Below are 24,658 nucleotides of genomic sequence, written 5' to 3' on the forward strand. Positions count from 1 at the left end.
GTTCCCTTCTAAAAAATGACTCCAAGGCATGTGCGCCTTATTTAAACTCCCGTGCAAAAATGACGCACGGGAGTGGGCGAACCTTAAAAAATGACATCCAGCCGCTTTTGTGTTATTTTTTATCGCCTGGTCAGGGCAGGCGTTAAGGGACCTGTGGGCTCGGAAGGAGCCCAGAGGTGCCCTCCCATGCCCCCAGGGACACCCCATGCCACCCTTGCCCACCCCAGGAGGACGCCCAAGGATGGAGGGACCCATCCCAGGGAACTTAAGGTAAGTGCAGGTAAGTATATATATATATTTTTTTTGTGGCATAGGGGGGCCTGATTTGTGCCCCCCTACATGCCACTATGCCCAATGACCATGCCCAGGGGACATATGTCCCCTGGGCATGGCCATTGGGCAAGGGGGCATGACTCCTGTCTGTGCTAAGACAGGAGTCATTTCAATTGGGGTTGGGAGTAAAAAAAATGGCGCAAATCGGGTTGAGGCCAATATTTTGCCTCAGACCTGACTTGCCCCATTTTTTGACGCCCAAGCTCCATTTTCCCCTACGCCGGCGCTGCCTGGTGTGGGTCATTTTTTTTTACGCACACCAGTCCGCAGCGCCGGCTAACGTCATTCAATAAATAAGGCGCCCGCATGGCGCTTTGGAATGGTGTTAGCCGGCGTAAAAATTTTTGACGCACAACTGCGTTGGCGCAGTTGTGCGTCAAAAAGTATAAATATGGCCCTAAGTCGGCTATTTTAAAACGTTTTAACTTTCATATAATTGCAAATACATTCAATATTAATAGATCCACAGGATTAGTTGAATCATTTAAAGTGCAATGATGTTCTATTAAATTTCATTATTCACAATATAAGCTCTGTAAATATCATAAAAATATTATTATAAAAATATGAATGTATCTAATATGTATAATAACGTATTGCATAATGAAAAATACAAAAATGAAAGCAAAACAGAAAGAATAATCCTGCCCCAGTGGGCTAATAGTGTCATCTCCATTGCCACAAAGCCCCCTACAAATACCTGCTACCCATATGGACAGTCAAATACTAAAAAAAAAAACACACTAACATAACCTTTAATATTACACATATGACCAATCCACAAGTCTTGTGCTGTCCCTTTGTGTAGCAAAGAACTCCCCAGTTATGTTAATGATTATCTAGGTCTATAAGGGGTTGAAAATATAGATCAACAGCCATCCCAAAGGGGCATTCTTTGTAAACTCCAAATCCCTTACATCTCACATAGCTCACAGAGAGTCATACAAATACCTTGCAAAATATATACACAAAGGAACAAAAAGTTATTATAATCATAGGAACACTGCTTGCACACATGGTCAAATTCCTTACAATAACCCATAAATATATAGCACCAATACAAAAATAAGGAGACAAGAAAAGAAAAAGTAAAAGAAAAATATCTATAAACTGCCACCGATAATATCACAGGCATCGCCGGTAATATACTCACAATAACACAGCTACTAAAGGTAACTAATGCATAATGCAAATTAAAGTACCTCAATACTCAAAATGCTACCTTAGATGTACGGCCAGTTCTTCACTTGAATTGAGACCCCTTGGAATAAGAGTCTTGAAATCAATTATATATCTGGATTCAAATGTTCTCAATCTCAATTCTCTGTCTCCTCCTCGAATGTCCCTTCTCACATGATCTATTACTACAAATTCAATAGCCTTTCATCGCCCCAGTGCAATTCATGGAAGTGTCTTGCAACAGTACAGTTTTGATCATTGTGACGAATGGCTCTCTTGTGTTCAAGAATTCTCTTCCTGCCCCGGTGGATGGAACTGCCAATATACAACTTCCTACAGGGACAAATTAAGCAGTGTATGCAAAAATCAGTATTACAATTGAAAAAGCCCCTAATATAAAAGTGCCTGTTCCCTGGTCCTATCTGTAGACTCTTACAGTTGTTACTATTAGAACAAGCCTTACATTGTAAGCAGCACACAAACCCTGAGCTCGTCATACCCTCAGTGGTTTCATCACAGGAAATCACATTCCGGCTAAGATCTTCCTGGAGAGATTTACTTCTCCTAATTTCTGGTGTCTCATGTAAATATTTAGCCAATATAGAATCCGTTTGTAAAATATGCCAACTCCTGTTCAATATATGGAGAACATTCTGTGAATTAGTAGAAAATGTAGTAATGAATCTTATTGTCTCCTTATGTGCTGTCTCATTCCTAGGAGCATTAAATAGTAAGCTGTCCGTTGTGGCAGTTTTGACGTTCTCTGCCTCCTGGGATATCACTTGCTTGCTATACCCTCTGTCTTTAAACTTTTACACATGATACTGCACTCCTGTTCATAATCCTCAACAGTATTGCATATCCGTCTCACACGCAATAACTCCCCATAGGGAATTTTGTGTATAAGACTAGATGGATGAGCACTCTGTGCACTCAACAAACTGTTTCCAGCTGTTCTCTTCCTGACTAACCTAGTATTGAGGCAATCTTTCTTCACCATAACTTCCAAATCCCGGAATTCTATACAAGTGTTACAAAAATTCACACCAAGCTGAAGATTATATAACTTATTATTTAATTAAGATACAAAATTCTTAGCCGATATTTCACACCCCTTCCCGATGACAAACACATCATCGATACAACAGCACCACAAAATCACCTGTTCCTCAAACTTTGTATATTCAGTGGACACCTGCTCCTTCCACCAGTCCATAAATTGGTTGGCATAGCTGTGGGCAAAGCAGGTGCCCATCGCTGGCCCTTGTATCTGCTTGTAAAGATAAATGAAAACATTATTCTTGAGACAGAAATTGATCATATCCAGTATAATTTCAGTGTGCAACAGTAAAGAGATGGATCGAGCTCACATATAGGGGGTGATTCTAACCCTGGCGGTCGGTGTTAAAGCGGCGGCCAACCCGCCAACAGGCTGGCGGTAAAAAATATGGGATTCTGACCCTGGCGGGAACCGCCAACACAGACAGCCACCTTAACACTCCGACCGCCACGGCGGTACAAACAAACAGCGCAGCGGTCACCGCCAACAGACAGGCGGCAGACAATGTACCGCCCACACTATTCCAACTCACCAATCCGCCACCTTTTCCGGGGCGGGAGCACCGCCGATAAAAACACGGCGGAAACAGACTACGGACGGGAAAACGCTCACCACTACGCACTCCAGGAGGAAGGAGGACAGCATGGAATCCGAATTAAACATCCTACCTGCTCTCGTCTACCTTCTCATCTACCACGAGTACGAAGTCCGGCGCAGACGACAACGGTGAGTACTGCACCTACGACACACGGGAGGGGGAGGACGAAAGGTTACGGCCACACACATATGCGACCCCCCCCCCCAACTGTGTACTCACCAATGCAGCGCACCAAGTCACAGTGACACCACCCAAACACCCCTGAAAAATGCTAGGACATAATCATATTTGGAATAAATATTTATGTACCAAAAAGCTCCAGAAAATTAGCGTACAACCATGAAAGATATCCACAACAAAACTAATGACACACACATCAGTGTATAACTGAAGTACCAAGTCCTGCACAACCTACGATTCCACCATGTCCGTGGGCCAAAGTCTTGAGAAACAAGGGCAAAGCCCACACAGGAGACCTGAGTCCTTTGGAGAGAACACTGCAGGGGCATCAGATGTAAAAACTACAGGCACCTCAGGGGGAAGGGAAGGGGGGGGCACCACAGCCACATGAGTCCACGACGCCAGATCCACGAGGAGCCACCATGCCCACTGGACCATCCTGGGGAGTGCAAAGCCACAGTCTCTCAAGTCTCTGCAGTGGGTGGATTGCCCACTGGACCATCCTGGGGAGTGCAAAGCCACAGTCTCTCAATGTCTCTACAGTGGGTGGGCTGCCCACTGGGCCATCCTGGGGAGTGCAAAGCCACAGTCCATCAGGTGGATGACAGTCTCCACTGGTCAAGGAGGAGGCATGGTGGGCACAGTGAACCATAAACGGTGCTTGCGACGGCGGTGCCCAGCGGAGCGGTGCTTGAGAAGAAGGGCCCAGCGGAGCGGTGCTTGAGAAGAAGGGCCCAGCGGAGCGGTGCTTGAGAGGAAGGGCCCAGCGGAGCGGTGCTTGAGACGGCGGGGCCCAGCGGAGCGGTGCTTGAGAAGAAGGGCGGAGCGGTGCTTGAGACGGCGGGGCCCAGCGGAGCGGTGCTTGAGAAGAAGGGCCCAGCGGAGCGGTGCTTGAGAGGAAGGGCCCAGCGGAGCGGTGCTTGAGACGGCGGGGCCCAGCGGAGCGGTGCTTGAGAAGAAGGGCCCAGCGGAGCGGTGCTTGAGAAGAAGGGCCCAGCGGAGCGGTGCTTGAGACGGCGGGGCCCAGCAGAGCGGTGCTTGAGAAGAAGGGCCCAGCGGAGCGGTGCTTGAGAGGAAGGGCACAGCGGAGCGGTGCTTGAGACGGCGGGGCCCAGCGGAGCGGTGCTTGAGAAGAAGGGCCCAGCGGAGCGGTGCTTGAGACGGCGGGGCCCAGCGGAGCGGTGCTTGAGAAGAAGGGCCCAGCAGAGCGGTGCTTGAGAGGAAGGGCCCAGCGGAGCGGTGCTTGAGAGGAAGGGCCCAGCGGAGCGGTGCTTGAGACGGCGGGGCCCTGTTCAGCGGTGCTCTTCTCCACGGCGGGCCCTGTTCAGCGGTGCTCTTCTCCACGGCGGGCCCTGTTCAGCGGTGCTCTTCTGCACCGCGGGCCCTGTTCAGCGGTGCTCTTCTCCACTGCGGGCCCTGTTCAGCGGTGCCTATCTCCACGGCGGGGCCCTGTTCAGCGGTGCTCTTCTGCACCGCGGGCCCTGTTCAGCGGTGCTCTTCTCCACGGCGGGCCCTGTTCAGCGGTGCTCTTCTCCACGGCGGGGCCCTGTTCAGCGGTGCTCTTCTGCACCGCGGGCCCTGTTCAGCGGTGCTCTTCTCCACCGCGGGCCCTGTTCAGCGGTGCTCTTCTGCACCGCGGGGCCCTGTTCAGCGGTGCTCTTCTGCACTGCGGGCCCTGTTCAGCGGTGCTCTTCTCCACCGCGGGCCCTGTTCAGCGGTGCTCTTCTGCACCGCGGGCCCTGTTAAGCGGTGCTCTTCTCCACGGCGGGCCCTGTTCAGCGGTGCTCTCCTGCCCCGCGGGCCCTGTTCAGCGGTGCTCATCCAGCAGGTCAAGGGAGCCAGACCTGGCCTCGACTCCCTGCTCAGTCGCCCTCGGACCGTGACGTTTCTGGACCCTTCGGGGACGGACTCCTGGCCTCCTTAGTGTCCTCCTTCCCAGCTGGGATGTGGCATGTGGGGTCCACCTTCTCCGCGCTCCTGCTGCCCTTCCGCTCCTTTGATGGGGCTCTCGGGCCCTTGCCTCCCCCAGATGGTGTGGGTGGTGAAGTGGCCGCACATTGCTCCTTGGGGGCAGCCCTGTCGGTCCTCGCACGGCGGTCCTTGGTTTTGCGGGTCCTCTTGCCGGGGGGGGGGGCTGGACGTGTCCTTGCTGCAGCTCGATGTGTCACTGCTGGCAAAGGGTGGGCTCCAGAACCCAGGCACAACAGTGACACCCGAAGCTGGGCTGGTGGTGGCTGCGGTGCTCTTGGGACTCTTTGAAGATGGATGGGGGAGGTCATCGGGGGGAAAGAGGTTAAGGTTAGCCAGGAAAAGTTTTTTAGGGCCAAGGTAAAGGGTAGGAGAAGTGGAGATGGAAGTGGAGGTAGAGGAGGTGGTTGTAGGAGAGTCAGGTGTGCTGTCATTGGGTGAAGGTGCTGGTGCTGTAGGCTGTCGTGAGGTGGATGTCTGTTGGGTGGGTGGCTGCCTGCGTTTGTGTGTCTTGGAAGAGGGGGTGACAGACACAGTGGGAGAGGACACAGGGGACGTGTACATGGCAGTGGGGGTGGTGACTGCACGAGTGTGGACTGTACTGGAGGGTGAGGTGGTGATGGAAGCACTGGCTGATGTTGGGGTGCATGTAGGTGTGAGTGTAGACGTCACAGGGAGGGAGGAGGGAGACGAGGAGGAGGGGGACACAGGGGTGGCAGTGGCTGTTGGCATGTCTGCATCTGGGTGTTGCTCGGGTGAGTGTTTGCGGGATCTGTGGTGCTTGTGTTTGGATGAGCTGCTCTTGGGTGTTGAGGTGTGTGCAGGCTGGTCTGATGGTGTGGATGGGATAGGCTGAGGAACAGGAGACAGAGACAGGCTGGAGGCAGTCAGAAGAGGGAGGCTGGAAACAGGGACAATGGCTGCCGTCAGTGCTGAGGCCAGAGCAGTGAACGCTCGTTGATGGGCAGCCTGACCCGAATGAATGCCCTCCAGGTACGCATTGCTCTGTTGCACCTCCCTTTGCACACCCTGGATGGCATTCAAAAGGGTCGTCTGCCCAACAATGAGCGTCCTTACCAGGTCAATGAGCTCCGCACTGAGGGCAGCAGGGGCAACAGGGGCAGGGGCTGAGGTGCCTGGGGCGAAGGAGACGCGCGCCTTCCTGGGCGAACCGGCACGGAGCGAAGACTGAGGGGCTGCTGGGAGGGCGGGGCTGGTGCGCTGGGTGGCGGCTGTACCTGTAGAGGCGGGGGGCACGGATGTTGCCGCCACCCCTAGGGAGCTCCCATCCGAGGACGTGTCGCTTTCGCTGCTCTCACCAGCGGTCCCCGTCGTGGTGCTCCCCTCGCCCTCCGGATCACTGGTGCCCTCGGTGTCTGTTCCTGGGCCCACCGGGGCCTTGTGTCCTGCAGTTCCCTCGTGCTCCGATGCCATATCTCCTCCGCCTGATGATGCTAATGCACACATGCACAAGAAGATGAAGAGAAAGGGTGGGGGGAGAAAAAAGAAGACCAGGTTGAGTGCATGCAATGTCAACACCGTTGGCGGAGAAGACAGACACAGGTGCCTAATGCACTAAGCCGCGCATTCGGGGTACACTACTCAGTACTACTGACTAAGACAACAGGCCAAGAGACGTCAAACGCGCACATGGGAGATGCTGGACCTTCAATGGCTGTACTTGTCACCCTACCGAGGTGGGGGCCGGGGGCACAGGGCCATGTCTAAGGGAGAGGACTACACTACAGAAAGCGCCCTGGCCTAATGTCACCCACAGCCCTCCTCCCCCACCCAGACGCCTCCACTGCGCAGAAAGATAGGAGAATGTGCTGATACTCACCCCCTTGTGTCTGCTGTGATGTCTTAAAGCGCCCATCCAATTCAGGGTAGGCCACCGCCAGGATCCGGGACATCAGGGGGGTCATGGTGCGACTGGCACCCCTCCTAGGTTGGGAGGCCATCCCCAGCAGTGTTTCTGCGGTCTTCCTTGTTCCGCGGCGGATGTCCTCCCACCTCTTGCGGCAGTGAGTGCCCCGTCTGTTGTGGACCCCCAAGGTCCGGACTTCCTTGGCGATGGCACGCCAAATGTCGATCTTCTGATGGGCGCTGACCTATTAGACATGTACAGGGTGGAAAGGAGGAACTCATCAATGACCTGCATGTTAGATGTAATTGGCCCCCCCCCACCCACTTTGCCATATGGCACATGCTCTCATCTGTCGGGCGTTGCACTCCTCATTCGCCCCCCACCCCACCAACTTACATCCACCCCAATCCACACAGGCATAGCCCATTCCATTAGCACCCGGTGTACTCACTTGTTGGTCTGGAGGACCGTAGAGTAGCGCATACTGGGGGAGGACCCCATCCACGAGCTTGTCCAACTCTTCAGACGTGAAGGCAGGGGCCCTTTCCCCAGGCGCAGCAGCCATTGTATCTTCCAGACCGAGGTCACAGCAGCACTTGCAGTATAGGTCCTCTCCTGTGGATGATCAGGTCTCGAGTGATTAAGCAGATAGAAAATGGCGGTCACGTCCGCGGCGGTGTGTACCGCGGCGGTGCGTACCGCGACCGCCGGCGCACTTCGTTATTGGCTGCTGAAACCCATAGGCTTCAATGTTAACCAATGCGGCTTTGCGTCGCGGTCTGCGACCGCCTACCGCCACGGTGTGCCCCGCTAGCGCATTGACCTCACATCCCATTGTCCCACTTCACAGGTCAGGCAGCCGCCATTTCAAGGGCCCACATGGCTTAATTTTGACTGCGACACACAGGCCTAGGCCTTGCATTGCCACACATACACGCCTTTCAACCCATTGCCATTCTTTAACTGTGCAAGCTGTCTGTACGTACCTGTGTTTTGGCTGACTCTGTGCTCCATGTTGTCCTTCCTAGGCACCGTCCGCTGGGACTTGCGATGAGAAGGAGGAATCCTCGCGTGTACCGACCGCTGGTGGACCTGTCGACAATGGAAGAACGCCATATAATACTTCGATACAGACTTGACCGTGCCACTATCCATGAACTGTGTGCCCAGCTGGAGCCAGCCCTGATGTCCCCCATCCGCCAACCCACAGGGATTCCCCCTCTGGTGCAGGTTTTGTCAGTCCTCCATTTTTTGGCCAGTGGGTCATTCCAGACCACAGTGGCCATGTCATCTGGAATGTCTGAGCCTATGTTTTCTAAGATTTTGAGCAGAGTGTTGTCTGCCCTGATGAAACTCATGCGGAGCTACATCATTTTCCCCGAGGAGGGTGACTTGCCTACAGTGAAGGGTGATTTCTATGCCCTTGGACACATCCCCAACATCATTGGTGCCATTGATGGGACCCATGTGGCTTTGGTACCCCCAAAAGACGATGAGCAGGTGTTCCGAAACAGAAAAAATTATCATTCGATGAATGTCCAGGTGGTCTGTTTGGCTGACCAGTACATCTCCCATGTAAATGCCAAGTTCCCTGGGTCAGTGCATGACGCGTATGTGATGCGAAATAGCAGCATCCCCTATGTGATGGAGCAGCTACAGAGACAACGTGTGTGGCTAATAGGTGACTCTGGTTACCCCAACCTGCCGTGGCTACTGACCCCAGTAAGGAATCCCCGGACAAGGGCAGAGGAACGCTACAATGAGGCCCATGGGCGTACTAGGAGGGTGATTGAGCGAACCTTTGGACTCCTGAAGGCCAGGTTTAGGTGCCTGCATATGACTGGTGGATCCCTAATGTACTCACCAAAGAAGGTGTGCCATATCATCGTGGCCTGCTGTATGCTTCACAACCTGGCTTTGCGACGCCAGGTGCCTTTCCTGCAGGAGGATGGTCCAGATGGTGGTGTTGTAGAAGCCGTGGAGCCTGTGGCGAGTGAAGAGGAGGAAGACTCAGAGGACGACACAGACAATAGGGATAGAGTGATACAACAGTATTTCCAGTGACACCCAGGTAAGAATCACCCACGCCATTTCCCAATTGCTTCTAGCCTCCTGCATCTGTACTTTCTGTAGTTCCCCACAGATGTTTTTCAGTAATTTTTGCCTTTCCCTTCCCTTCTCAGTGCTGTCTGACTCAGTACCTGACTTCTGCTTGGTTCGCCCATGAAATACAGCGTATTGACATTGGTATCTTGTCATGACTAATTGACAGAACAGAAATTGAACAGTGATATGTAATACATTTGTTAATAAGACAGCATGACTCAAAACAGATTATTGTGCAAAATGTGATTTATTTACAGTGCTAGATATCGGTACATGTGATTCTAAGGGTGATGGGTGGGGGTGGAGGAATATCCATGGCAGAGTCCAGTTCTCAGTCTCACAGGTGCATTGTTCTTTTGCCTGGGGAAGGATGGAGCATAGGCAGTTCATGGTTGGACAGGCTGGCAATGTGGGACAGTGGGAAGAGTTCAGGGGGTATGTCCTGCTGGCGGGGGTCTTGACATCCTACTCTGTCTTTTTCTTTGGTCTCAGGCTCCTCTTACGGGGTGGTTGTTCTTCAGCAGGAGGTGGGGTTCTGGGGGGCTGTCGAGGTGTTGGGACCTCCTGTCCACTAGCGCCGGCGGAGGTGGTAGGCTGTTCCTGGTCCGGCCTAGTGACAGGGGCCCTGTGTGGTGCACCATGGTCCCGCAACGCGTCCTCTATCCTGTGGAGGGCCAGGACGATGGTCCCCATTGCGGTCCCGATGATTCTCAGCTCCTCCCTGAACCCCATGTAGTGTTCTTCCTGCTGTGCCTGGACCTCAGTGAACCTGGCCAGTACCGTCGCCATCGTTTCTTGGGAGTGGTGGTAGGCTGCCATGATGGTGGTGAGGGCCTCTTGGAGAGTGGGTTTCCTGGGCCTCTCCTCCCCCCCCCTGTCGCACAGCAGCCCTCCGAGCTGCCCGGTTTCCCCCGGCCTCTGTCCCCTGGCCGGTGTGCCCGCTCCCACTGCCCCCAGGTCCCTGTTGTTGTTGGGGTGTTGGGTTAGCCTGGGTGCCCTGTAGTGGCGGACACACCGCTGATTGAGCTGTCCTAGAGACAGAGGCATGGGCCCGCTGGGTGGGAGCTGTGCTGGTGTCGGCAGAGGGGGTCGGGTCTGGTGTGGCCTGTAGCTGCCTGAGGGGAACCGACTGCCCAGAGGTCCCCGATGGTCCGGGCTGGTCATCAGGTTCACTGTCGACAGAGCTGCTATCCTCAGTGTGGGCCTGTTCCGGTGGTGGGATGGACAGTTCTGGACCCTCCTGGCTGGTGTGTTGTCGTTCGGGTCCTGCATGGGGTAAGAGAGTTTGGTTATTGTTTCTGTGTGTGCAATAGCGTGCGTGTTATGGGTGCCCTTGTTCCCCAGTGCAGGCATTCCCTTGAGGGAGGTGTTGTGAGGGTATTTAGTGGGGGGGAGGGGTTAGTGCAGTGGTCATGCATAGGTGATGGGTGCCCATGAATTGTGTTATCATGCAGGAGTTGGTGTTGGGATGGGTGGGTTGTGCTGGTGAGACATTGTCAGGGAGGATATGTGCTGGGGGGTTGGGGGTGAGGGTGGGGGTGTGGGTTGGCATGCTGGTGGGGTGGGGGGGATATAGTAGTTGAGATTGGACTTACCAGAGTCCATTCCTCCGGCTACTCCAGCGAGGCCCTGAGGATGCAGGATGTTCAAGACCTCTTGCTCCCACGATGTAAATTTGGGAGGGGTGGGTGGGGGTCCGCCACCAGTCTTCTGGACCGCGATGTTGTGCCTGGAGACCATCGATCGGACCTTCCCCCGTAGGTCGTTCCATCTTTTGCGGATGTCCTCCCTATTCCTGGGATGCTGTCCCACCGCGTTGACCCTGTCCACGATCCGCTGCCATAGCTCCGCCTTCCTGGCTATACTGGTGTGCTGCACCTGCGAGCCGAAGAGCTGGGGTTCCACTCTTAGGATTTCCTCCACCATGACCCGGAGTTCTTGGTCCGAAAAGCGTGGGTGCCTTTGGGGTGCCATGGGGTGGTGTGGGTGAGGTGTGGGGTGGTGTATGTGATGATGAGTATGTTGGTGTGTGGTCCTTTGTGCTACTATGTGGTGTGTGATGGTGTAGTGTGCCTCAGTGTGTCTTGCTATGGATTGTCTGCTGTGTCTCTCTCTCCTTCTCTCAGTAATTATGGTCGCAGGGGTTTGTGGGTGATGTGGGTGTGTGTTTTATAGTTGGTTGATTGTGTGGGAGTGGTGTGTGTATGTGTATCAGGTGTGTGTATTTCAAATTGTCCAATGTGGCTGTGTTTTGGTGATGTGTGTGTATTCTGACCGCGGCGGTGTGTACCGCCAATGGAATACCGCGTTTGAATGACCGCCGTGTGGATTCGTGGGTCGTAATGGCATGGGCGTATTTCTGTTGGCGTGACGGTGGAGGTTTGGTCATCTCCAGTTTATTGCTGCCCGCCGATGTGGCGGGCTGCAGTGGAGGACGGATTTTTGGAGGTTTGGCCGTTGTGGGTCAGAATGACCGTGGCGGTTGGCCGCGGCGGTGTTATGGCGGTTTTATGACCGGCGGTAAGGGCATTTTACCGCCGGGGTCAGAATCACCCCCATAGTGTCTTACTGCATCTATTCCCAAATCATGTTTAATGCAAGTATACAAGCTGACAACATCTAATGTCATCATCAAATAATCTTGTTGCCAATGGATACCCTCAATTATCTTTAAAAAATATGTAGTATCTTTAATGTAGGAAGGTAAGCTCTCTACAAAAGGTTGAATGTAAAAGTCATTATATTTAGAAGTATTTTTCAATAAGGACCCCATTGCAGACACAATAGGTCTTCCCGGAGGATTATTCCTGTCCTTGTGTACTTTAGGCAAAAGATATAAGACTGGAATTTTAGGATGGTCACATCTTAAGAACTGATACTCCTCCTACTCGAGAAGCCCTTGTTATTTCCAATCATAAAGCATATCTTTATAAGTTACATCTGATTGTTTGACTTAATCAAAGTTGGATTTAGCATAGCAGTTAGGATCCCCCAACTGTCTCATGCCTTCCTGCATATACTGTCCTTTGTCCAAAATAACATTATCCCCCTTGTCTGAGTATCATCTTTCTTAAGGTTGTCTAGTGCCTTAACTTCTGCTGGAGATAAATTATTCTTCATATTATCAATAGGTTTTCTCTTAATCTTTTTCAAATCATTAATTACATCTCTTTCAAAACCTTCAATGGCATCACAATGCATTACTGGTAGAAAACTTGATTTGGGTTTGAAAGGACTAGGATGTGATTTATCTACTTCAAAACCATGTGTATCAAGATTAAGGAATGGGTCCTCATGAGCTTCTACATCTTTCCACATCCTTAATGCAAAAGCTATTGGGACTGGATTTAGCCCGTGACCCCTACAAATTCATTGGTCTATTGCTGAATCACTTTTTCAATTTAAACAGACCTATCCTTGTTCAAGTATAATCAAAATCTCTAAGGGGACAAAAAGAGATACCTCATGAGAGAAGTTTATGTCCAGTTTCAGTCAGCAGCCTGTTAGGTAAATTCACCACATTCATTACACTGCTTTCTTGGCCCTTGTCATCATTCCCATGGGCTTGAATTCTTCTTTTCCTCCTTCTCTTCTTGGCTTGTCGATTCCTTTTCCTCTTCCTCTCCCTCCTTTCCCCCTTCCCCTTTGGTAATGACCTTGTTGTTCTGTCCTGCCTTGATTCAACAATTGGAACTGTTTTAAAAAATTAGAATTTTCAACTCTTTTGTCTACTTGATTCATAGATGCTAGAGTGGTTTCTGAGATATCTGATAAATTACTATCTGATGCATTGCTCTCAACTAATTCATTACTACAGGAATCTTTTTGCGACATTTGTGACACTGTTTGACCATTATGAGCTGTTCTGCACATATGGTCATACTTGCGATGAAAAGTGAGAATTCTTCCTGATTGATAATCTTTAAAGTCACAAAAAAAATTCCGTTGTTTTTTTGGTAATAATTTCCTCTTCCAATTTGGACAGTTTTGCTTCCAACTTGTTCATTAACTTGTCATATGCCTCTTTAGATACCATGGAGAGTAATTCAGAGGATAGTTTCTCAATCTCCTCCAAAAAGTTTCTATAGCCTTAATGGTGTATTTAATTAAAATCCTCATCATGCTAAGAGAGCATTCATTAGAATTAAGTGCCCACTCATCTAACATTGCCAGGTTGGGGACCCTGCCATGAAAAGGCTGTCGAAAGGCAGTGCTGGGTGCTACAGGGGGACCCCTGCACTGCCCACAGCCGAGATGTGGGCAGTGCAGGGCCCCCTGTACCAGCACTCTCAGCAGACAGAGAGCATTCAGAGGGTGCTGGGGCCTGGGCAACGTCATTGGCCTCGGCTCCCTGAGGAGCCGAGGCCAATGCCGCCACACTGTTTTCACTGGGATGACTGGTGGAAACCTAATATGGAGGTTTCCACCGGTCAGCCGGTGGAAACATTGTATTAGGGTCGAGGGGAGACCTCCATCTCCACTGTAGTCTCCTCCCAATGCGTCTTGCGGGCTGACTCTTGGCCACCAAACTCATAATGAGGTCCATACCCACACTCACACATAAAAAGGCCCCGCACACATCACAGGCCAACTACCACATATATTCACTTTAAAATGTTTGATTGCACAAACTTAAAAGCAAACAGTGATACATCTCATGCGCCTAAAAGATACCAAGCTATTGAATCACCAGAACACCTAAAAATCACACATAAGGAGGAACATTTCCTTTTTTATGACAACCTAATCAATGATAGACAAATCGTAGTATTTTCTACAACAGAAAACTTACTAAAACTAAGCTGCTGTCAAACCTGGATACTGGATGGGACCTTCAAAATGTGCCCCAAACCATTCACTCAGATATACAAAATTCATGGTGACTATCACAACTCAAATATCCCTTTTATATATGCCTTACTACCAAATAAACAAAGTAGTACTTACTACCAGCTCCTAAATCACATTAAAAATAAAACAAAAACTACTACCCACAAAAAATAATAGGAGACTTAAAACAATCCATTATTCAAACCATTTTAAAGGTTTACCCACCCACATCCATGCAAGGCTGTTACTACCATTTCACTCAAAGCATTTAGAGACATCTCCAACAATTTGCATTGTGGAATATGCTACAGACAGTCAATTTGTCTTTGAAATAAAAACAAATTATAGCACTAGTCTATGTCCCTGTCACAGAGGTAGCTAACCACTGCAATTTACTAATATGAAGCCCTTTCTACCACAAAAAGGAACACAAATGAATCCCCCTAATGGATTATTTTGAAGACACTTGGGTTGACAGACTACATCACTCTGGGCACAGACGCCAAACCAAATTCCAAATACCATGATGGAATGTCTATGACAGCACCTCGGCACAAGAAGCCAAAACAAACAACACAGTGGAAGCATGGCACCATGCCTTCCAATACACACTAGGCAGACCCCAAGGCAGAACCCAACCTAAATTCCATAAATTTATAGAAACCATACAAAAGCCCTAAAAACAGCAAAGCTACAAATATCTACAGATGGAGCAATCTGTAACCCAAATTGCACCTAAAATTAGCCAACAAACCAAAAGAATGTGTGCCATGCTACACTTCAAAGTAAAACTCTTTGTAAACAACGAAAGGAATCGAATATTTAAAAATAATAATCAAAAACATATTATAAAATACACGTTAACCTACAAAACTCTCAAAAACGTATAGCGTAATCTTAAATTACAAATTGTTTTAAAATAATAAACATGATGTTTATTACATCAGTCAAAACATTAAATGCATGTCCAACTTTGAATAAGACTGATAAAATAAAATAATATGTATAGTATTTAAATAAAGAAAAATCTCAGCTACCAAAAACCTAAAACAACGCACTCAATCCAATGTAAAAAAAAAATACAGCACATAAAATATACAGTAACAAATAACAATCGCATAATCCTTTCATAAATGATAATATTTAACATTTCCCACCCAAAACAAATAAATAAATATGTCATACTGTTCTATAGCTGCAAATCATCCTCTGTATCCACATACTAATAAAGTATAATTCACCAAAACTGGAAAAATATTTTCCAAAAAGCTCCAAAAAATGCAAAAATAAGGCCAATCCAATAAAGAACTATCAAAGCAATTCGAAGTATCCAAGAACCATAAAAACCTGAAAAAGTGGTGAAAAAAAAGAAACAAACCTGAAAAAAGGAAATGAAAGTAAAAAATGTTGGTTTATTAGAAACTAAAATAGATTTCCATAGGACACGTTGTAAACAGAAACCTACAAAGTAAAACAGAATAGCCACCTGAAAAAAACAGTACAACTAATAGCTATGTATACATTACAGTAAATCATCAAAAGCAAAAAAAATAACACAATGTAATGTAACAAATCAGTACACCTCTAAGATACTATACAAAAACCTAAACTTACACCCTATTGAAAAATATTATGGGGCATATTTATACTCTGCTAGCGCTCAAATAGTGGCATTTTTTTTTTAACGCTATTTCAGCACAAACTTAACTCCATATTTATATTTTGACGCTAGACCAATCAAAATATTGGAGCTAAAGTCATTTTTTGCCTGCAGAAAACTACCTTGCGTCAATGAGATACAAGGTAGGCATTCCCGGGGCAAAAAATGACTCTAAGGCCCAGCCATCTTATTTATCCTCTTGCGCAAAAATGGTGCACAGGAGGGAGGCGGGCCTAAATAATGGTGCTAAACTTGCTTAGCACCATTATTTAACGCCTGGGTCAGGGCAGGCGTTAGGGGACCTGTGGGCCTTTTTCCATGGTGGAACACCATGGAAAGAGCCCACAGGTGCCCTTCCCAGGCCCCAGGGACACCCCCACCCACACCAGAGGGACAGCGAAGGATGGGGGACCCCATCCCAGGTAAGTATAGATAAGTAGAGGTAAGTACTTTTTTATTTTTTTAAAGTGCCGTAGGGGGGCCTAAGTTGGGCCCCCCTACATGGCACTGTGCCCAATGGCCATGCCTAGGGGACTTAAGACCCCTGGGCATGGCCATTGGGCTGGGGGTCATGACTCCTGTCTTTACTTAGACAGGAGTCATGTCCTTGGGGGTTGTGCATCTAACAATGGCGCTAGTCAGGTTAGAGTCATTATTTTGACTCTAACCTGACTAGTGCTATTCTTTCACGCAAAACCGCCAGTTTTTCCTATGCCTCCCCTACCCGGTTAGCGTCATGTATTTTGACCCTAACTGGGCCTTAGCGCCGGCTTGCGCCATTCCTTAAATATGGCGCCTGGCTGGCGTCCTGGAATGGCCCAAGCCGGTGCTATACATTTTGATGCAAACCTGCGCTAACGCAGGTTTGCTGCAAAAAGTATAAATATGGGCCTAGGATTACTACAACTAAATGTACTAAAAACCCACAAAAAACTTGATAACTAACACTATAATTCACCTTCCCGCAACCTGGATCCCTGAAATTAAACTAAAAATTAGACAAATAGGTTACAAAACAGAAGGTAGTAGTAAAACAATTGCTGCCAAATTAAACTTTAAAAAAAGACTATCTCCCCATAGAAGTGAATGGAAATATAAGTTAAGAAAGCTTGTGCAAAAGTTTTTTACAATTGTAAAAAAATTCATAAACATGAAAAACATGTTACACATGTAAACAAATGTAAAGTATACATTAAATAATAGTAGAAAATATAAAATTGTTTAATATATACTGAAAACCTCATGTTAGAAACAACAAATTAAGGTTAAAAACGTTAAACAAAAAACAAAACTGAAAAATGTACAACATACAATACTATTTAAATATGATTTACATTGTTTAATTAATAATAAAAATATTTTTTTCTTTATGAACACATAAATTGGTTTTATAACTAAATTATTGGAAAATGTGTTGTATATCTTTATTTTCTAAAAATATATAAATAATATTGTGATTTACTACAAATATACAACCAACTACCATTTTATTACATAGAAATACATTACAACCAATTACTTTAACACTAAAACAGTTGAATTAAATATTGCCACTCCAACATAACCATTTTGGAGAAAGTGTTGAACAATAAAGGGGTCACATTTACTATTACCACACCAATATAAACCATTTTGGGGAAGGTGTTGGACACTAAAAAGGTGGCATTTACTATTACAACTACTATCTAAACCATTTTGGGAAAGGTGTTGGACACTAAAAGGGTAACATTTATTATTCCAACTCTGATATAAACTATCTTGGAGAAGGTATTGGACACTAAAGGGGTGATATTTACTATCCCCACTCAATCTAAACCGATTTGGGAAGGTATTAGACACTAAAGGGGCACAATTTACTATTCCACTCCATTCTAAACCACTTTGGGAAGGTGTAGGACACTAAAGGGGAAACAGTTACTATTCCCACTCCACTCTAAATCATAAGGGGGGAAGGTGATGGCCACTAAAGAGGTGATGTTTACTATTCCAACTCCAAACTAAACCATTTTGTGGAAGGTGTTAGGCACTAAAGAGAAGACATTTACTATCCCCACTCCAATCTAATCCGTTTAGGGGGTGGTGCTGGACACTAAAGTGGTCACATTTACTATTCCCACTCCAACCTAAACAATTTTTGTTCAACACTAAAGGGGCAACATATACTATTATACTTCAATCTAAACCATTTTAGTTTAGGTGTTGGATACTAAAGGAATGAAATTTACTATTCCAACTCCAAAATAAACCATTTTGGGGAGAGTATTTAACATTTAAGGTGTGACATTTATTATTCCTACTCCAATCTAAACCGTTTTGGAGAATGTGATGGACACAAGAGGGTCAATATTTACTATTCCCACTCCAATCTAAACCATTTTGGGGAAGTGTTGAACACTAAAGGGACAACACTTACTATTCCCAGGACAATCTAAGCCATTTAAGGGAATTTGCTGTGCACTAAGATCAACCAGTACTCCATAGACACCCATGATTGTTTATGCAAGAATGAAATAAAAAGTACTCAAAATGCACAACAACCCAAACAAAAACCTATATATTTAAAATGAAACATTAACATAAAATAATCTGTTAATCACTATTTAAAAGGAATATGGCCCTCATTATGAGTCTAGAGGTCTATAGACCGCCAGTCTCAAGCTATCAGTCAGACCGCTGCACTCCATGCTGTCTGACTGCCAAATTACAACCCTGGCGGTCGGACCGTTAGGGGACCACCGCCACTGACAGGAACATGGTTCCCGACAGGGTGGCAGCGGTTGGAATTGAGGTCAGCCAGGGTGACGCTGAGTTCAGCACTGCCGTGCTGATCATGAGTCCAGTTTCCTCCAGCCCTTTCGTGGCGGGGACCCTGCCATGAAAAGGCTGGCGGAAAGCCAGTGCTGGGGGCCACGAGGAAAGGTAGTGGACGCTTAAAGGGCAACATTTTGTGGGCAGTGCAGGGGACCCCCTGCCCAGCACCCTCAGAATGCGCACCGTCTGTTATGGCAGACAGTGTGCATTCTGAGGGTGCTGGGAACACCCTCTGTGAGAAATCATTTGCCTTAGCTCAATAAGGAGCCAAGGCCAATGCAGCTAATGCAGCCGCATGGTTTCCACTGAGCTGACAGGTGGAAACATCTTACTTCAGAGGTTTCCGCCGGTCAGTCCAGTGGAAACCATGCAATCGACCCTGGGAGAGACCACAAGCCCTATGGCAGTCTCCTCTTCATGGGGCTGGCAGGACGATGGTTGGCCCGCCTACCTCTAATGAGGCCCTGTGTTTTTATTATTATTTATTAATAATCCTAACTTGTGACATAAAATTAAAAAAGACATAATCAAAATCTAAAAATCATTGAATATATGATATATTTGTGGGTCCAGTTGGTGGGCTGGCTCAGACCTGATGCTCTCTCCAGCAAGGGCTGCTACCCCTGAGCCTGCTACTATCTCAGCCTAATCTCTGTCATTTGAGGATGAGCTGAGCACTTTGACAGCTGTTGACCAATCCGCCTGCTGCTGACCTGGTTGGTAGACCGACTCAGGCTTGTGGCTCTCTCCTGTTTCCTGCAAGGGCTGCCTCCAAGGGTCTGGACTGGGTCTGCCTTGCTGCTGAGGGATTCCGGTGCCCATGCTCACTATCTGTAGGTGTGTTTGAGCACTTATGCTGCTGCTGGCTGAACTCTGCTGTTCGGGTTGGTGGGCTGGTCTTGGGCCTATGGCTCTCTCCGGCGAGAACTGCTGCCCCCGGCCATGCCCAATTCACGTGATAGGCTGACTTAAGCCTGAGTCGCTCCCATCAAGAACTTCTGCCCCCGGTCCCTTTCACTTATCCTGCCAGCTTAGGGCTCCATAATTGCTCACTCCCCTGTGCATTCTCCTGCATCGCACAGAATCATACCAATCACATGATTTGACTTCACCAAGCTTTGCCAGCCCTCCATTTTGGGGGTCACTGTTCTCCAAGTAGGTCCCATGCCTATAATGTTGGGAACACAATCAAAATAATACTTAAGGCATCTAGGCCGAGTGTGCTGTGTGCTGAGTGAGTCAAGGCCAATGCCACTACATTACTTCCACTGGGCTGCGGCTGGAAAGTCGTAATACGGCAATTCTGCCAGTCAGTCCGGTGCAAACATCGTAATATGATGGTGGTGAGGCCACCGGCTTGACAGCCACCTCACCACTGCTGTATTGGAGTTCGGGCAGTTCAACTGCTGAACTCGTAATGCAGCCATAAACTACTCAAACTGAATTCTGAAACACTCATATCTGATTCATATCTTTGCCCTAAAAAAGGTATCTTTGTTAATGACCTAATCTTCTTCACCAACAAAAGAGCTCAATGGAGGAGATCTAAAGCCTCTTTGCTCCAAATTAACTCATGCAAGAAAACACCCCATGGTCTACAAATCACCATTATTCCCTCACTGATATTTAAGGCCAAAGTAACCATTTCACTCTACAACAACAGAAACGTTCTTAGCCAATCATCTGACAGGAACCTAGAGTGCTTTGACAAAATCTTCTTGAGGATCAAAAACTTGGTATCGAACAATTCCCCCTCTACCTCCAGAAGCTTTTCCTCCTGCTCTGCGATTGAAACAATGGCATCCCCTAGTCCCACCTCTACCCTTTCGCCCACACTTCTGCTTGACCACTCTTTCACCTACAACACCAGAGCGGATGCTATTAGCTCTAGATTATCTATTCCTAGTGATGATTCTTGTCCCACACTCCATTTGTCTGTCCTGCCCCACCTCTTACCTCATAGTGGGATGGAAGATAATGCATCATGTTCTAGATTTGTAAACAGCCTTAACCCGGAGATACTCAGGACCTCTAATCACCCTCCTTCGTTCAAGGGTACCCTTTCCCCCACCCCATCTGCAACCAAATGGGCAACTTACGTGACCACTGCTCTTAACATGCTTGCAGAGACCCACCAACAATACATGAGACCCCCCAATGGCACTCCTATGAGACCCCTTCCTACCCCACCACCCATCATCACTCAGAACTCCCCACCTACTTGTCTTCATCCTCCCTTCATGTCCCCTATTTCTTATCTCACTACCTATGACACATCTGGTTTGCACACTGCTCCTCTCACACTGGAAGGACCCCTCACATTCTCAGTCCCCAGTCCAGGCTACATCTCCACCTATATTACTGACCCCTCTAGAGGAACACTTGATGCTCTCAATAAAGACCTCTAGATAGTTAAAGAGGACCTCCGGAACCTTAAACTCTCCACCTTGAATCTTGAGAAGCTTTGGAACCCCAACCAGACCACCAAGTTTAACAGAACCCCAAACTCTAATCAATGCAACCCACCCACAATGAGAAAGCTGATCGGCTCCTTGCACGAGACACCAGTTTTCAGGAACACACAACAATCATGTGCTGGAGATCTTGGCCCCGCCCCAATCCCACTACAAAACCCCTGAGAGACACTCACCATCTATCTGAGGCTGAAATTCACTCTCTCCCACTATCTTATAATGCTATATCTGAGGACTTGTCTCCCTCACAGTTCACTATCCAGACCATTCCCTTCAACCCTTTCAGAAAACCTAGTTTCAACCGAAGAGCCTTGAAAAAATGAAACCTATTACAGGTCCCCATAGCACACCAAGAGACACTAGTAACCAAATCTCTTATCAAGTCTATGCTTCTCAACTGCAAGTCAGCTGTGAAACATGCAGCGGACTTCACCAATCTCATCCTTTCACATGACCTTAATCTCCTAATCTTAAATGAAATTTTGTTCAATAATACCTCCTCACCCATTGTGGACATCCTAGTTCCTATAACAGCATCAGATTGGATAGATCTGGAAAATCTGGGTGCCGCATAGCATGCATTTATCGCTCCTTGTTCACCCTGAAACATGCACAAACTTCTCCAATGACTTCTTGCGAGTAGCTAGTTATAGATATATGGAACAATGACAAGATTGAGTGCACATTTTCTACCACCCCCCAGGCAACAACCTACTTTCCATCGGACACTTAATGGAGGCCATCTCACCAAGTCAGTCCAACACACCAACCAGGTCTTCCTAGGTGATTTCAACATTCACTGGAACAATTCAAATGACCCCATAATGAACACCTTCAAGGCCTTCCTTTCAGACTCCACCCTCAATCGTCAAGGACAATGTCATACAAGTGGAATCCATATCCTCTTGCGACTGGTCAGATCACTACCTAATCTTCTTCCTCATCTTGGAAAATATGTTGATTAGACAGGGCCAACTGCTTAAACCCAGACAATGGTCCAGAGACCTAAGAAATATCAATTTAACGAAACTAAATTCTACTAGCAACAACCTCCTACCTCCCCTTCTAACTTGAAGAATGCCAATGATCTTACTGATCACCACTTCAATCCATGTCTTACATAATTGATACAGTTGCTCTGAAACAACTAAATAGAATACCCAAATAGACACTCCAAACCTTGGTTCAACTGCAACCTTAATAAGGAAAGGCATAGCTTAAGGCTTGCTGAGAGATCCTGGAGAATATCTCTCTCCATAGCACACCTCAAACACCTGAGATCAACTAGAAACACCTACAATAAGATCCAAAGCAGAATACTTTAGAGCACAGCTTGATAACGCCAAAAACAGACCCAAAAACCTATTCTAACTCATCAAACAACAAGCATCTTCCAAATCTAATCCCGATTTGGTAGGTAATGGACCATTACCAAGCAGAAACAATTTCTCTGCCCATTTTATGGGAGAGACTATGAAGATCTAATGAGAACTGCAACTTGCCACACAGTGTTTACTAAATCATTTCCAATCCAACCTCCTCCTAGGGCTTCAAATGATGAGATCCTCCCAAACCAGCTTTACTACAAAAAACAATGCTACTTAGAATACCTTCAAAGTTCCAGATGAAGCTGACATACTCAAGCTAATAATATCACAAAAACCCTCCAACCACTTCAATGATCCTTTGCCTGCAAAACTAATTAAAGAATTGAGGTCCTCCATTCCCCTGCTCTGGACTGTGACAGTCAATGCATACCTCTCTCTCAGTGACTGAGTCCCAATTATCGAAAGATAGGAGAGGTCATCCCTATCCTAAAAAAGCCAAATACCAACCAGTCTGACCTCAACAATTTGCATCCCATTACCAGCCTCGCAACTCTAGCAAAGGTCATAGAACAATGCATACACCTTAAACTCAGTGACCACATTGAAGAATATCACCTCCTTGACCACTGCTAATCTGGATTCAGAACAGGACATAGCAACGTAATAGCTCTAACTCATTTTGTAGATGATGGCTTGATATTGTTTAATCAGAACGAACCATGCCTGCTTATACTTCTTGATCTCTCCTCTGCATTCGACACAGTCAAACATGACAGCTTGATTGACATTCTGGAGTCAAGAATGGGGCTACTCAGGCCTGTCTTAAACTGGTTTGCCTCATTCATACATAACAGAGTTCAAAGAAACAAAGTCAATCAAACCTTCTCTGACACTACTCAGGTCTCGATTGGAGTTCTCCAAGGATCCACGCTCTCGGGGAATATGCAGGTTGATCCCACGCACAGAGACTAGCTTCTCTTGATACCCCTCTGAGTGCGAGCTGGCCTCAAAGAGATTACCTGGCTGACAGCAAGAGCAACCAGTACTGATAGTGGTACCCCCAACTGCTGACCTGTACCTTGCTGTCCTGCTGATAGGCGGTTCTATGTGGCAGCAGATTAGACCAGGCTGGCACTCTGCTCTGGCGTTGGTTTGCAGCTCTCACAAGGTCCTGCTGAGTGGACTGTAGTATTGGCCGCTTGGAGCTGACATGGCACTGCTGCGCTCTGGGTTTCCATGAGGCAGGTGGGGGTCCACAGCTCAATGCTGGCCCATCCTGGGACGGGTCGCTTGGAAGCTGCTGACCTTGGACTACACAGCTCACATGGACAGCACCAGCAGTGGACACCAGGAGGAGCATCATACTCCACGATTCGGGCATCTGATACTACGGTTGCTGGGCTCGGGTACTGCCATCAGTGTGCTTCAAGTCTGTAATAAAGAAACTCTTGTGGCTGGAGAAGAGGTCTCTTTGACAGAGGTTCTGATGGCGGCAGCAGTCCCCTGCACGAGAACTGATTAGTCTCCCTCATCTGCCACATCTGCTACAACCGGCAGTCCCCAGGAGTGCAACAGTGTAACCAAGGCAGAAATTACAGATGCAGTGCAACAATGTAGCAGGAGTGGCAGCAGCCCTTCATCGTCTGTGCTCCAGGATATTGCAGCTCAACTGGCTCCCTCAGATGTGGTGACAGCAGCGATAGTAACAACTGTAAATCCAGCTTCAACTTGTTACCCTGACCCGGCAATCGGCCTCAAGTACACAGACTGTGAGTACATTAGTCACTTTTGGAGGAGCTCACCAATTCTGATTATTATAAGGTTATGGTAAATGCTCTTACAGAATTCTTGAGTGTAAAAATGGGAACAGCTTCCCCACTGGTGTTATGGGACACAATGACAGCCTACATCAGGGGCATTACAAACCAGTTTATCTATGCTCAAAACAGGGAAGTGCGAAGCAGGGCTGGTCAGATTGGTCAGGCACTTTTGCAATTAGACTTTTGCATTTGGCTGTTAAAGCCAGGAGCCGGGAACAATCACATTGAATGCAGCTGTCCAATTTGTTTCCATGCATATTGTGGCTGTAGGTCTTTGGTCTCTCTTATTTCTTGGGTTGTTTTCTTTGAGCGGTTTGTATTTAGGGCTTTCTGTATTTAGTGGCTGGTGGGTGCTCAGGGGGCACAGTGGGGCTGTCTCTAAGGGCTGTCAAGGTCTCCAACAGTTTAAGGGCCTGATTTCAACATTTGGTGGAGGGGATTACT

The sequence above is a fragment of the Pleurodeles waltl genome, chromosome 1_2, assembly GCF_031143425.1.
Source record: "Pleurodeles waltl isolate 20211129_DDA chromosome 1_2, aPleWal1.hap1.20221129, whole genome shotgun sequence".
Taxonomy (NCBI): Eukaryota; Metazoa; Chordata; class Amphibia; order Caudata; family Salamandridae; genus Pleurodeles; species Pleurodeles waltl.